This window comes from Nomascus leucogenys, chromosome 11, assembly GCF_006542625.1.
Source record: "Nomascus leucogenys isolate Asia chromosome 11, Asia_NLE_v1, whole genome shotgun sequence".
NCBI classification, from domain to species: Eukaryota; Metazoa; Chordata; class Mammalia; order Primates; family Hylobatidae; genus Nomascus; species Nomascus leucogenys.
In genome coordinates this window covers 46304781-46319446 of record NC_044391.1, presented here as the reverse complement: position 1 = coordinate 46319446, position 14666 = coordinate 46304781, and the positions used below count along the sequence as shown (strand labels likewise).

Sequence of the window (14666 nt, the reverse complement as noted above, 5' to 3'; positions counted from 1 at the left end):
ATTTGTTGATGTAATTATCTTTTATTTGTATGCTATTCCTCTTCCATTATACCTTCTGGGATATTTTATTTATCATGAAATACATTAGGGAAGGCTTATTGGTTTTTTTTTTTCTTTTTTCTTTTCTTTTTTTTTTTTGAGATAGGGTCTTGTTCTTGTTGCCCAGGCTGTAGTGCAGTGGCGTGACCTCGGCTCACTGCAACCTCCGCTTCCTGGGTTCAAGCAATTCTCCTACCTCAGCCTCCCCAGTAGCTGGGATTACAGGCACCTGCCACCATGCCCAGCTAATTTTTTTATTTTTAGTAGAGACGGGGTTTCGCCATGTTGGCCAGGCTGGTCTTGAACTCCTGACCTCAGGTGATCCACCCACCTCCACCTCCCAAAGTGCTGGGATTACAGGTGTGAGCTACCACCCCCGGCCTGTCTTATTGTTAATAAATGCTCTAAGTGTTTATTTTTGTCATTGTTGCAAAATAACCTTGTTTCACTGTCATTCTTGCCTGATGATTTAACTAGGTATAAAATTCTATACTGACAATTATTTTTTTCTCAGCACTCTGAAGATATTATTCCACTGTCCTCTGGCTTCTATTGTTGCTCTTGAGAAGTCTGCCATCTGTTTCATTGTTATTCCTTTTGTAAGTAATCTGTATTTTCTCTGGCTGCTTTTAAGATTTTTTTCTTAAAGATTTAAATGTAATTGATTATATTGTTTCACTTCTAGGTGTTTGATGTTCTCCCCCTCTCCCAGATCTTTTTTTTTAACTGGTCCCTTTCTCATGGTTTTTATCTTATACTTTCATATATTTCCAGCACTTATGTGTCATACAACCCCAATTTCTGGGAAACAGGTCTAATTTTGCTGTTTCTTGTATCCATGGGGACTCTTGTGTAATGATGAATTATCCATAGCACTTTTTTTCTCCTTTTCTTTGAGAGTCCAGGTCAAGACTGAAAAGTCCCTTGTCATTTTCCTTTAAGGTTTGCTGGATTTGTTTTTCTTTCTCTGACCTTTATGTCTTGACTATTTCCAATTTTGTAAAGAGGTTTATTTGTAATCCCTGCTCTTTTGTGGAGGAAAGGTCTTGTCTGTTCAGTTTTTTCAGGCCATTAATATACAAACATCCAGGTAATTAAAATCAACAAATATCCCAAGGGTAACTGTAACTTCAGAGCATATTTACCCCCTCTACTTTCTGGTTCCTACTTCATTGTAGCACCCCTGGATCTTCTTTACTTTCTTTTATGCTTCACATACTTTTGAAAGGACATTTGTCATATTTTTCCAGTATTTATTGGTGTTTTTTTAAGAAATCGGATGTACCATTTACATATTAACAATATTGAATCCTTCTATTGTTGAACATGCTAAATCTGCTTTTCTTTTCATGGTTTTTTTCTTTTTTTCTCTTTTTTTTTGTTTTTTGAGACAGAGTCTCGCTGTGTCACCTAGGCTGGAGTGCAGTGGCGCGATCTCAGCTCACTGCAACCTCCGACTCCCTGGTTCAAGCTATTCTCCTGCCTCAGCCTCCCAAGTAGCTGGGACTACAGGCACCTGCCACCACACCCAGATAATTTTTGTATTTTTAGTAGAGACAGGGTTTCACTATGTTGGCCAGGCTGGTCTTGAACTCTTGACCTTGTGATCTGCCCGCCTTGGCCTCCCAAAGTGCTGGGATTAGTTTCATGGTTTTTTCTTAAAAGATCTTGCACATTTCTTAAGCAATTTCTCAGTACATTTTGTTTATAATATGAATAGGAATATTTTGTTCTGTAACATTTTCTAAATGGCTAATACTGATATATATTATGTATGAGAAAGTGTTGATTTGTATAAATTGAAAATCTTATGGAAATATCTAATAGTTTTTCAGTGGATTATAGTGGATTTCTAGGTGGACAGTTTTGCTCTCTACATACAATATGTGGTCTCTTCCTTTTCTGTTTGTACCTTTAAAAAAAGGCAACTATATTCAGTAGGACCCTGTAGCAGAATTTGAAAACAAATCATCCTTATATTTTCTCAAACTTTATTGGCAGTGTTTCTAATGTTTAACTATTAAATATATTTCTATAGGCATCTGGTAAATACTCTTAACTAGGTTTTTACCTAATTCCAGTTTTAGAGAACTTTTAATAACGGGTCTTAGAATATATTAAAAAATTTTTTGCATTTCTTGAAATCACGCTATTTTATTCTTTAAGTTCTTTGTGTGGGAAAGTGGACTCTGATGTTGAATTATTCCTGCATTTGTGGGATAAAGTTTATATGATCATGATGTGTTACCCTTAAATACACAGCTAGATACTATGTTCCTAATATTTTATTTTAAAAGTTTACCTTTGTTTGTTCACGAGATTGGCTTACTTTTCCTAAGGTCATTTTTCAATGTTGTTATACGAGTTAATTTAACTTTGTAAAATGACAAGGGTAGATTACCATATTTTTATATGTTCAACAACAGTTATGTATGATTGGAATTATATATCCTTTTTTCTTTTTTTTTGAGACAGGGTCTCCCTCTGTCACTTAGGCTGGAGTGCAGTGGCCCAATAACAGCTCACTGCAGCCTCCACCTCCCTGAGCCCAGGTGATCCTAGTTGAGACTACAGGCACATGCCACCATGCCTGGCTAATTTTTGTAGTTTTTGTAGAGATGAGGTTTTGCCACATTGCCCAGACTAGTCTCGAACTCCTGGGCTCAGGCAGTCTACCTGCCTTGGCCTCTCAAAGTGCTGGGATTATGGGTGTAAGTCACCACACCCGGCCTATATATTCTTTAATGTTTGGATAATATTGCCAGTAAACCTACCAGTCACTGGAATCTATTGCTTTGAATATTAGATATAATAGGTACTATGACCAGCAGATACAAATGATCATCAGTCATAGGTATCTATTGCCTTTTAGGAGCACAGACACTGAGCTCAAATTTAAATTTTTTATGTGGTTATTGCTGTATATCAGTTATTATATCTTCATGGGTTATTTTTCATGTTTTTCATCTATTTCATCTGGTTCTAATTTACTGTTGCGTTGTTAATAGGTTTTTTTCATAAACACTTTTAAAAGTTTTATTTTATTTTTAGTTGACACATAATGCACATATTTATGGGCTACAGTGTGATGTGTTATACATATGTATATTGTGTAATTATCAAATCAGGATAATTAGCATATCTGTCACCTCAAACACTTGTCATTTCTTTGTGGTTAGGACATTCAAGATGCTCTCTTCTAGCTATTTGCAAGCATTCAGGACATTTTTGTTGACTATATAGTCACCTTATTGTGCAATAGTACATCAGAACTTATTTCTCCTATCTAACTGTAACTTTGTACCCATAGACCAATCTCTTCCCAGCCACCCCCTCAGCATCTGGTAACCACTATTCTACTCTCTACTTATATGAGATCAACTTTTTTAGGTTCCACATATGAGTGAGATCATGTGATATTTGTCCTGTTCTTGGCATATTTCACTTAATATAATGTCTTCTAGCTTCATCCAAGTTGTTAAAAATAACAGGATTTTATTCATTTTTATAGGTGAATAGTATTCTATTCTGCATATGTACCACATTTTTGAAAATTCATTTATCTTTTGATGGACGCTGAGTTCGAGTCCATGTTATTGCTATTGTGGATAGTGCTGCAGTAAACATGGGAATGCAGATGCCTCTTTGACATACTGATTTCATTTCCTTTGGATATATACCCAGTAGTTAGATTGTTGGATCATATGGTAGTTCTATGTTTACTTTTTTGAGAAACCTCCATACTGTTTTCCATAATGGCTGTGCTAATTTACATTCCTACCAAGAGTGTATAAGAGTTCCCCCTTTTTCCACATTTTTACCAGCATTTGTTATCTTTTGTCTTTTTAATAGCCACTCTAACAGCGGTGAGGTGATATCTGATTGTAGCTTTGATTTGCATTTCCCTATAATTAGTGATACTGAGCATTTTTTCATTTACCTGTTAGCCATTTGTATGTCTTGAGAAATGTCTGTTCAAATCTTTTGACTATTTTTTAATCAGATTATTTGTTTTTTTGCTGTTGAGGTGACTTTCTTATATATTCTTGGTATTAACGCCTTATTAGATGCATAGTTTGTGAATATTTTCTTCCATTCTGTAGGTTGTCTCTTTTTTGTTTGCTTTGAGATGGAGTCTCGCTCTGTCACTCAGGCTGGAGTGCAGTGGTGCAATCTCAGCTCACTACAACCTCCGCCTGCTGGGTTCAAATGATTCTCTTGCCTCAGCCTCCCAAGTAGCTGGGACTACAGGTGCGTGCCACCATGCCTGGCTAATTTTTTGTATTTTTAGTAGAGACGGGGTTTCACTGTGTTAGCCAGGATGGTCTCAATCTCCTGACCTTGTGATCTGCCCACCTCGGCCTCCCAAAGTGCTGGGATTATAGACGTGAGCCACCACGCCTAGCCTGTAGGTTGTTTCTTTACTCTCATTTCGTTTGCTGTACAGAAGCTTTTTACTCTGATGTAGTACGTTTATCTGTTTTTGCATTTGTCAGTGCTTTTGAGGTATTATTAAAAAATCCTTGCCCAGATCAATGTCTGTTTCCCTGTGTTTTCTTCTACTGGTTTCATAGTTTCCAGTCTTACATTTAAGTCTTTAATCCATTTTGAGTTGAGTGGTGAGATAGGGGTCTAGTTTCATTCTTTTGCAGGTGGCTATTCAGTTTTCCCAGCAACATTTACTGAAGAAAGTATCCTTTTCCCAATGTGTGTTCTTGGCCTTCTTGTTGAAAATCGGTTGGCTGCAAATACTTGGATTTTTTTTTTCTGGGTTCTCTATCCTGTTCCATTGGTCTATGTGTCTGTTTTCATGCCAATACCATACTGTTTGGTTACTGTTGTTTTGTAGTGTATTTTCAAGTCATGGAGTTTGATGCCTCCAGCTTTGTTCTTTTTGTACAAGATTGCTTTGGCGGCCTGGCGCAGTGGCTCACACCTGTAATCCTAACACTTTGGGAGGCTGAGGCAAGTGGATCACCTGAGGCCAGGAGTTTGAGACCAGCCTGGCCAACATGGTGAAGCCCCATCTCTACTAAAAATACAAAAAATTAGCTGGGCGTGGTGGCGGGCGTCTGTAATCCCAGCTACTCAGGAGGCTGAGGCAGGAGAATCACGTGAACCTGGGAGGTGGAGGTTGCAGTGAGCTGAGAGTGTGCTGTTGCACTCCAGCCTGGGCGACGAGCAAAACTCCATCTCAAAAAAAAAAAATTGCTTTGGCTGTTTGGGGACTTTTGTGGTTCCATATGAATTTTAGGATTATTCTTTGTATTTCTGTGCAAAGTGTCATTGGTGGTATTTTGATAGGGATTGCATAGCATTTGTAGATTGTTTTGGGTAGTATGGACATTTTAACAATGTTAATTCTTCTGATCCATGAACATGGAGAATATTTCCGCTTAATAGTTTCCTCTTTAATTTCTTTTGTCAATGTTTGTAGTTTTCATTGTAAAACTCTTGCCTCTTTGGTTAAATTTATTCCTTGTTTTTTTTTTTTTGCTATCTATCATAAATGGGATTGATTTCCTTTTCACAGTTTCCTGTTGGCCTACGGAAATGCTACTTATTTTTGTACATTGATTTTGTCAGTCATTAGCACCTTATTTTGTTCATTTGATGAGCTCATATTTTCCTGAATGTTCTTGATGTTTATGGACCTGTGACGTCTGCGCACTGAGCAATTTATTCAAGAGTTTGCAGGCCAGAACCTGGTGTCTCACGCCTGTAATCCCAGCACTTTGGGAAGTTGAGGCGGGTGGATCACCTGAGGTCAGGAGTTCGAGACCAGCCTGACCAATATGGTGAAACCCCATCTCTATTAAAAATACAAAAATTAGCTGGCCATGGTGGTGTGTGCCTATAGTCCCAGCTACTCAGGAGGCTGAGACAGGAGAATTGCTTGAACCCCGGAGGCAGAAGTTGCAGTGAGCTGAGATCATGCCACTGCACTCCGGACTGGGCAGCAGAGCAAGACTCCATCTCAATCAATCAATCAGTCAAGTTCGCAGTCTGACTTTGTTTGTGCCCATTCTTCTTCCAAAGGCCTTCCAGACATTGTAAACAGACTATCTGTTGTATTCCCTTGAGCGTGTAACCACCGAATCCATCTCAGCATTAAAGGGCATTAAGCCCAGGCTTCCTGCTAGCCTTGTAAGGGCTCCAAGGTTGTTGTGGCTCCCACCTGGGTGGACCTAGAGAAAACCCAAGAAGGATACTGGTGCTGTATGGGAGTCCAGACAGGGACCTGAGCCCAGAAGACTGTCCTGGTGGCCCAGATGGGTGTGCCTTGAGCAGGTCCTTGCACAGGCAAGATAGGACTCTAATTACAGTGAGAGGGCTGGAGCTGAGACTGGGCCCCCTCAGGATTTGCTGTTGGACAGAGGCTGGCAAGCCTAACTTGTTGGCTTAGACAAGTGCACATCTCCCAGCATGTCTCTGCACAGATGGGGTAGTTCTATGACTACAACAAGAGGGGCTAGAGCTTAGACTGGGCCCTCTCGGGATCTGCTGTGGGACAGAGGCTTCCATGCACAGATGGAGTAGTTCCCTGACTGCAGTGGGAGGTGCTGGAGCTGAGCTTGGACCCCCTGGATCCCCCTGTGCTGTGGGATGGCAGCTGATGAGCCCATCTCAGCCCACATGGGTGTATCTCCCACCGTGTCTGCACAGAGGGGATAGTTCTCCAGTTATTGCAGGAGGGCCCAAGGCAAAGACTGGGCTTCCTCAAGGTCTGATGTGGGACAGAGGTTGGTGAGCCCATCGTGAAGACTCCAACTCCCAAACCATGAGATACAGATGAATCTTACTCTGGATCCTTGTATGAGCAGTTCTGAGCTGGCACCCCAGCTGAGGAGGCTGGAGCTAAGCCACAGAGCAACTGTGAGGTTCACTACCAGGACTGTTGTCAGCAGGCGTAAGAGACTCTCCACCTGGGCACTAGTGTGCATGATTCCTCATGGACCTTTTGGCAGATGGTTTTGATTGCACGCCCAAGGCCAAATGGGGCTATAGCTAAGCCCTCTGGGGAATGGGGCCATTTTCAAGCTTGAACCTGGGATCAGCATGGGAGATCAGCCACCTGGGTGCCAGTCTGCACTCTCAAAATGACTCTCCTAGGTCTTGGGCTTTACTCGAGTTTTACCATCTCCTACCTGAATTCCAAAGCTTCTGCAAAGAGACTTTTATCTGTGGATGGGTGCAGAATTCTTGTGAGGGGATATGAGTGGGTTACCTCCTATTTCTGCCATCTTGCTGACATCACTCCCATAATCTCTCATAAACACTTTTTAACTCCTAAATTTATGGTTTCCTTTTTCTCTCCAGTGCTTTGGATTTGTGCTAAATCTAATTTTTTTCTACACGTCACTTTTTTTGTATTATTTATGGATATTTTCAAATAATTTTGGTATTTTGATAGTTATTTCTGCTGTTTCTACATTTCTGATTTACTCATTTTCTGATTTTTATCTCATATTTTGGTTTTTAGTTATGCTTTTTGCTCACTTCTTGAGGTGAAATCTTAATAATCTTAACTATAATATTTCTTATTTTTTAATAAATGCACTTAAGACTGTAAATTTCCTTGGGTACAATTTTAGCTGATTTCATGGGATTTCATACAAAGTTTCTTTTGCTATTTGGCTCTAAATTGTTTTAAAATTTTAAAATTTTATTTTTATTTCCTTCTATAACAAACATCATATAGAATTGTCTTAGTAACTTAATTCTAGGATTATAATTTTTAGTTTTATGCTAATGTGATAATTGAAAACATTTTGTGTCAGTTTTATCTATCTTCCTATATTATTAATTATGTTATAGTCTTCCTTGTTTTTATTTCTGGTCTGTTTATATTCTATTCTCTACTATGACGGTGATTAATTTCTCTGTGTGTCTGCTAGTTTTTGTTTATTTAGGAGCTAAGTTGTTGGTTACATAATGGTCATGACTATTCATCCTCTTGCCTGGCTCTTAGATGATTTCCCTGAGCTGATTTTACTGAGAAAACTGAAGCTAGCAGAAGAGAAGAGAGATTCTTGCTTCCTTGTGTGTTTACCTACCTTCATCTATACTCATTCGACCTCTTTTCCTATTGACATGTAACCTTTTTGTGCCTTTACTTAAGCCCAGTACCCTCACTGGTATACTGAATTCCATTCCTTCTCATATTTTTAAGGACACTGTTGAAGCAATTGCCCTTTGTCTCTTCTAACATGAACTTGTCCATACCTTTTACAGTAATTTTCATCAGCATACAAACATGCCTTAATTTCTTCTATCTTAAAAGGAAAAAAAACAAAAACAAGTCTTTTGACACACATTTTCCTCTTGATATAGCCCCATTTCTTTGCTACTTTTTACAGAAAAATACAAAAGAATTTTCCATATTTCCTAACTCCAGCTCTTCTCTCATTCTTTTTTTTTTGTCTTTTTTATTATTATACTTTAAGTTCTAGGGTATATGTGCACAATGTGCAGGTTTGTTACATATGTATACATGTGCCATGTTGGTGTGCTACACTCATTAACTCGTCATTTACATTAGGTATATCTCCTAATGCTATCCCTTCCCCCTCCCCCGACCCCACAACAGGCCCCAGTGTGTGATGTTTCCCTTCCTGTGTCCAAGTGTTCTCATTGTTCAATTCCCACTTATGAGTGAGAACATGCGGTGTTTGGTTTTTTGTCCTTACAATAGTTTGCTAAGAATGGGTTTCCGGCTTCATCCATGTCCCTACAAAGGACATGAACTCATCCTTTTTTATGGCTGCATAGTATTCCATGGTGTATATGTGCCACATTTTCTTAATCCAGTCTATCATTGATGGACATTTGGGTTGGTTCCAAGTCTTTGCTATTGTGAATAGTGCCACAATAAACATACGTATGCATGTGTCTTTATAGCAGCATGATTTATAATCTTTTGGGTATATACCAGGTAATGGGATAGCTGGATCAAATGGTATTTCTAGTTCTAGATCCTTGAGGAATCGCCACATTGTCTTCCACAATGGTTGAACTAGTTTACAGTCCCACCAACAGTGTAAAAGTGTTCCTATTTCTCCACATCCTCTCCAGCACCTGTTGTTTCCTGACTTTTTAATGATCACCATTCTAACTGGTGTGAGATGGTATGTCATTGTGGTTTTGATTTGCATTTCTCTGATGGCCAGTTGATGATGAGCATTTTTCCACGTGTCTGTTGGCTGCATATGTGTCTGTTGGCTGCATAAATGTCTTCTTTTGAGAAGTGTCTGTTCATATCCTTCGCCCACTTTTTGATGGGGTTGTTTTTTTCTTGTAAATTTGAGTTCGTTGTAGATTCTGGATATTAGCCCTTTGTCAGATGAGTAGATTGCAAAAATTTTCTCCCATTCTGTAGGTTGCCTGTTCACTCTGATGGTAGTTTCTTTTGCTGTGTAGAAGCTCTTTAGTTTAATTAGATCCCATTTGTCAATTTTGGCTTTTGTTGCCATTGCTTTTGGTGTTTTAGACATGAAGTCTTTGCCCATGCCTATGTCCTGAATGGTATTGCCTAGGTTTTCTTCTAGGGTTTTTATGGTTTTAGGTCTAACATTTAAGTCTTTAGTCCATCTTGAATTAATTTTTGTATAAGGTGTAATGAAGGGATCCAGTTTCAGCTTTCTACATATGGCTAGCCAGTTTTCCCAGCACCATTTATTAAATAGGGAATCCTTTCCCCATTTCTTGTTTTTGTCAGGTTTGTCAAAGATCAGATGGTTGTAGATATGTGGCATTATTTCTGAGGGCTTTGTTCTGTTCCATTAGTCTATATCTCTGTTTTGGTACCAGTACCATGCTGTTTTGGTTACTGTAGCCTTGTAGTATAGTTTAAAGTCAGGTAGTGTGATTCCTCCAGCTTTGTTCTTTTGGCTTAGGATTGGCTTGGCAACATGGGCTCTTTTTTGGTTCCATATGAACTTTAGTTTTTTTCTAATTCTGTGAAGAAAGTCATTGGTAGCTTGATGGGGATGGCATTGAATCTATAAATTACCTTGGGCAGTATGGCCATTTTCATGATATTGATTCTTCCTACCCATGAGCATGGAATGTTCTTCCATTTGTGTTCTCTTTTATTTCATTGAGCAGTGGTTTGTAGTTCTCCTTGAAGAGGTCCTTCACATCCCTTGTAAGTTGGATTCCTAGGTATTTTATTGTCTTTGAAGCAATTGTGAATGGGAGTTCACTCATGATTTGGCTCTTTGTCTGTTATTTGTGTATAAGAATGCTTGTGATTTTTGCATATTGATTTTGTATCCTGAGACTTTGCTGAAGTTGCTTATCAGCTTGAGGAGATTTTGGGCTGAGACGATGGGGTTTTCTAAGTATACAATCATGTCATCTGCAAACAGGGACAATTTGACTTCCTCTTTTCCTAATTGAATATCCTTTCTTTCTTTCTCCTGCCCGATTGCCCTGGCCAGAACTTCCAACACTATGTTGAATAGGAGTGGTGAGAGAGGGCATCCCTGTCTTGTGCCAGTTTTCAAAGGGAATGCTTCCAGTTTTTGTCCATTCAGAGTATGATATTGGCTGTGGGTTTGTCATAAATAGCTATTATTTTGAGATATGTCCCATCAATACCTAATTTATTGAGAGTTTTTAGCATGAAGGGCTGTTGAATTTTTGTCAAAGGCCTTTTCTGCATCTATTGAGATAATCATGTGGTTTTTGTCTTTGGTTCTGCTTATATGCTGGATTACATTTATTGATTTGCATATGTTGAATGAGCCTTGCATCCCAGGGATGAAGCCCACTTGATCATGGGTAGATAAACTTTTTGATGTGCTGCTGGTTTCGGTTTGCCAGTATTTTATCTTCTCTCATTCTTTTGAATCTGGTTCAGTCAGAACTTGCTCCCATTATTCTGCGAATACTATTCTTGTGAAGATTACCAGTAATCGCCATTTTTAATTTAGGAAGCACCATTTAGGCCGAGCATGGTGGCTCACACCTGTAATCCCACCACTTTGGGAGGCCAAGGCAGGGGGATCACCTACAGGCAGAAGTTCAAGACCTGAAGGGGTGGCCTGCCCGTCCATACCTGTGGGTGTTTCTCGTCAGGTGGAATGAGAGACTGAGAAAAGAAAGAGACACAGAGACAAAGTATAGAGAAAGAAAAGTGGGCCCAGGGGACCAGTGCTTACTGGTCTCTGAGTTCCCTCAGTATTTATTGATCATTATCTCTACCATCTCGGAGAGGGAGATGTGGCAGGACAATAGGGTAATAGTGGGTAGAGGGTCAGCAGGAAAACATGTAAACAAAGGTCTGTGTCATAAACAAGGTTAAGAAAAGGTGCTGTGCCTTGATGTGCATGTATACAAACATCTCGGTGCATTAAAGAGCAGTATTACCACTAGCATGTCTCACCTCCAGCCCTAAGGCGGTTTTCTCCTATCTCGGTAAATAGAACATACAATTGGGTTTTACACTGAGACATTCTATTGCCCAGGGATGAGCAGGAGACAGATGCCTTCCTCTTATCTCAACTGCAAAGAGGCCTTCCTCTTTTACTAATCCTCCTCAGCACAGACCCTTTACGGGTGTTGGGCTGGGGGTGTCGGGCTGGGGGATGTCAGGCTGGGGGACAGTCAGGTCTTACCCTTCCTACGAGGCCATATCTCAGGCTATCACATGGGGAGAAATCTTGGACAATACCTGGCTTTCCTAGGCAGAGGTCCCTGTGGCCTTCCGCAGTGTATTGTGTTGGGTACTTGAGATTAGAGAATGGTGATGACTTTTAACAAGCATACTGCCTTCAAGCACTTTTTTTTTTAACAAAGTACATCCTGCTTAGCCCTTTGGTAAATCCATTAAACCTTGAGTCAACACAGCACATGTCTCTGCAACCACAGGGTTGGGGCCAGGGTTACAGATTAACAGCATCTCAAGGCAGAAGAATTTTTCTTGGTACAGAACAAAATGGAGTCTCTTATGTTTACTTCTTTCTACATAGACACAGTAACAGTCTGATCTCTCTTTTCCCCACATTTCCCCCTTTTCTTTTGGACAAAACCGCCATCGTCATCATGGCCCGTTCTCGATGGTCACTGTATCTTCAGAGCTGTTGGGTACACCTGCAGACTAACAACAGACAGAACAGGCACACAAGGATTAATATAAAATTTACAATAGTAGAACTTCCGATGGTCTTAACCCAAGTGACAGGGTTAAGATTTGTGAGACCATCAGCAACTCCGCGATTGCCTCAGTTCCTGGTACCAAATTTAAATGGGCTTTTGATCCTTCAAAAATTTGCTGTTTTAATTTGGAAATGTCTAAAGTGAGATTATCTTTTCTTCCCTGTACAGTGATGCTCAGACTCATTATAAACTCCAGGTATAATACAAAAATCTGACGTATTCCAGTATCACCGTAACCGGAAATGATGTTCTAAGCTCATGAGCCTATCTCCCATATCTCCCATCCAAATGACAGTTTGTCTAAGATCATTAATTTGATTTGCCAATTTTTGATCAATACCAGATTGTGAATTCCACCATCTTGTAGAATTCTTTTGCCAATCATTAACAAAAAGTTTACTGTCTGAACAGAAGAGTGCAATGCAACTCCTGCCACAGTGGCTGTAGTTGTGACTGCAATTAACCCCATAATCACTGAAATTAAAGTAAAAATGAATCTTTTGGATCTATTTAAAACGCCTTTTAATACTTCAGTCAAAGTATGGATGGATGGCGAGGCCTCCCACAGTTGGTCCTTGGACATAGGGATCCACACGCCTTCCCTTGCTCTCACTAGCAGAATACGGTGCTGCCAATTGAAAGTTGAATCAATGTAAGTGAACAATCTGCAATTTTCACAGGTTATAATTTGGGAGTCTGGTTTAATAACTGTATTTCCTACAACTAGCATATAAGGGCACTTTACACAACCTTGTAAAGGAACCGTTAGACTGGAATAGTCGATAGTATAAAATGGCTTACGATCTCGTTTCTATAGCTTGATTTCCAGACCAAATTCTAATGCAGTATGAGGCCACAGTAAGCCTCCATAATTCTGGATGTTCAGGACCAGAAACAAGACCTATTATTTTTGGTCTTGGAGTAGAGATTCTTTTTTCTCCCCATTCCCAAGGGTAGAAAGACTGTAATTTTTTGTGCTTATGTTTGTCTAAACTTTCTGTTAAGTCACTATCAACAGTTGGACTCACTTGTGCACTGGAACACGATTGAGTTTGGTCCTGTGCAATTGTGGTAGAATTGACCTTGAGGTGCCCAATCTATAATAGTTGCAAATTCATCATTTTGTAATATCACCACACTATTGGCCACACATTCTTCCCAAACTAAAACTTCTGTGTCTTTTGATCCTTTGGGAATTTCCTTGGGGCAAGGTTTCCCTTTAGGCCTAAATTTTAATGATCTTTGATAAGAAAAGTCCTGTAAATAATTTACTGTGGCCTGAGTGACATTCCGCTTACCAAGTGATAAGTTAGTCTACTGGTGGTACTGACAGTAGGTTCTTCTACCAACCAATTTTGGATTGTAGGCATTAAACATCCTGGTGTTCTCCCTAGGCAAATAGGAGGATAACGATACCCAGTGGAAATATTTATCATCATTCCTTCTTCCTCAGGTTTGGCAGGGCAGTGATCATCTGTGGCGCCAGGTACCCATACACTATTATTAACATATACTTCAATAGGATTATCCATCCCTGTGACTGCCCGAATTAAGGGCGGGAAAGGCACATAGGCCCAGTAGGTATAACTAGCTGCAGCTGCTGCTCCTACAGGCATGGGGAGACTTACCACCGTTGATACAATCATCAAAGCTGCAAGCAGCATACTCTCTGGAGTTTGTGTCACCTTTGTATTCCCAAGGCCTTTTTTAGCTAACTGTGTCAGCTTCTTTAATTGTGCCCAAGTCGGCGGCTCTGCCTTCTTGGTGAATGGCAACTTCATCTATACTTCTGACATCACCATTTTCTCTTGTGAGTTGATGGTGCTCGATTGTGGTGTTTGTTTCTGTCTCCGTGGAGGTGCTTTTCTTTGCATCTCCAGTGGGTTCATTGTAGAACTTCAAATGTCTAGTTGGTATCCAAACAGGAAACTGATTTTCTCCTGGTGAAACACAAGCAAAACCTCTCCTCCACGTTACCACCTTCCCTCTTTCCCATGTCTTATTTTTGTTGTCTTTCTACCAAATCAGTTTTCCTTCATGTGGGCTATTCTTTTTACCAGTAAGATGTTGTTCTGCAGGAGTAGTAGTCTGATTTCTATAAATGTTTAAAAAATTTAAAGTATAGAGTGCTAGATTAAGTTGCATCTGAGGAGTGGTACACTCCTTACTGTCTCCCCCTTCTTTTTGTTTAACTAATTGAGTTTTGAGTGTTCTATTAGTTCTTTCAACTATGGCTTGTCCTTGGGAATTATAGGGAATTCCTGTTGTATGTGTAGTTTTCCACTGATTTAAGAATTTTTGGAAAGCTTTACTACAGTATCCTGGTCCATTGTTAGTTTTAATTTTTTCTGGAACTCCCATTACAGCAAAATAAGATAATAAATGTTTTTTAACATGAGAAGTACTTTCTCCTGTCTGGCAGGTTGCCCATATGAAATGTGAGTAAGTATCAACTGTTACATGAA

At 39.7% G+C, this 14666-nt stretch overlaps 1 protein-coding gene across 2 annotated transcripts in view; it reads left to right on the top strand.

The window, feature by feature from the left end:
- ZNF420 (zinc finger protein 420) overlaps nt 1–14666 on the top strand; it is a 47218-nt gene that overhangs the window by 19098 nt on the left and 13454 nt on the right. Inside the window, exon 5 of one of the 2 annotated variants that reach the window (XM_030822284.1) lies at nt 554–638. The exons of the other annotated variant lie outside the window; for it this stretch is intronic. The gene's annotated coding sequence lies outside the window, so the exon portion shown is untranslated. The remainder of the gene's footprint in view (nt 1–553; nt 639–14666) is intronic. 2 annotated transcript variants of the gene reach the window in all.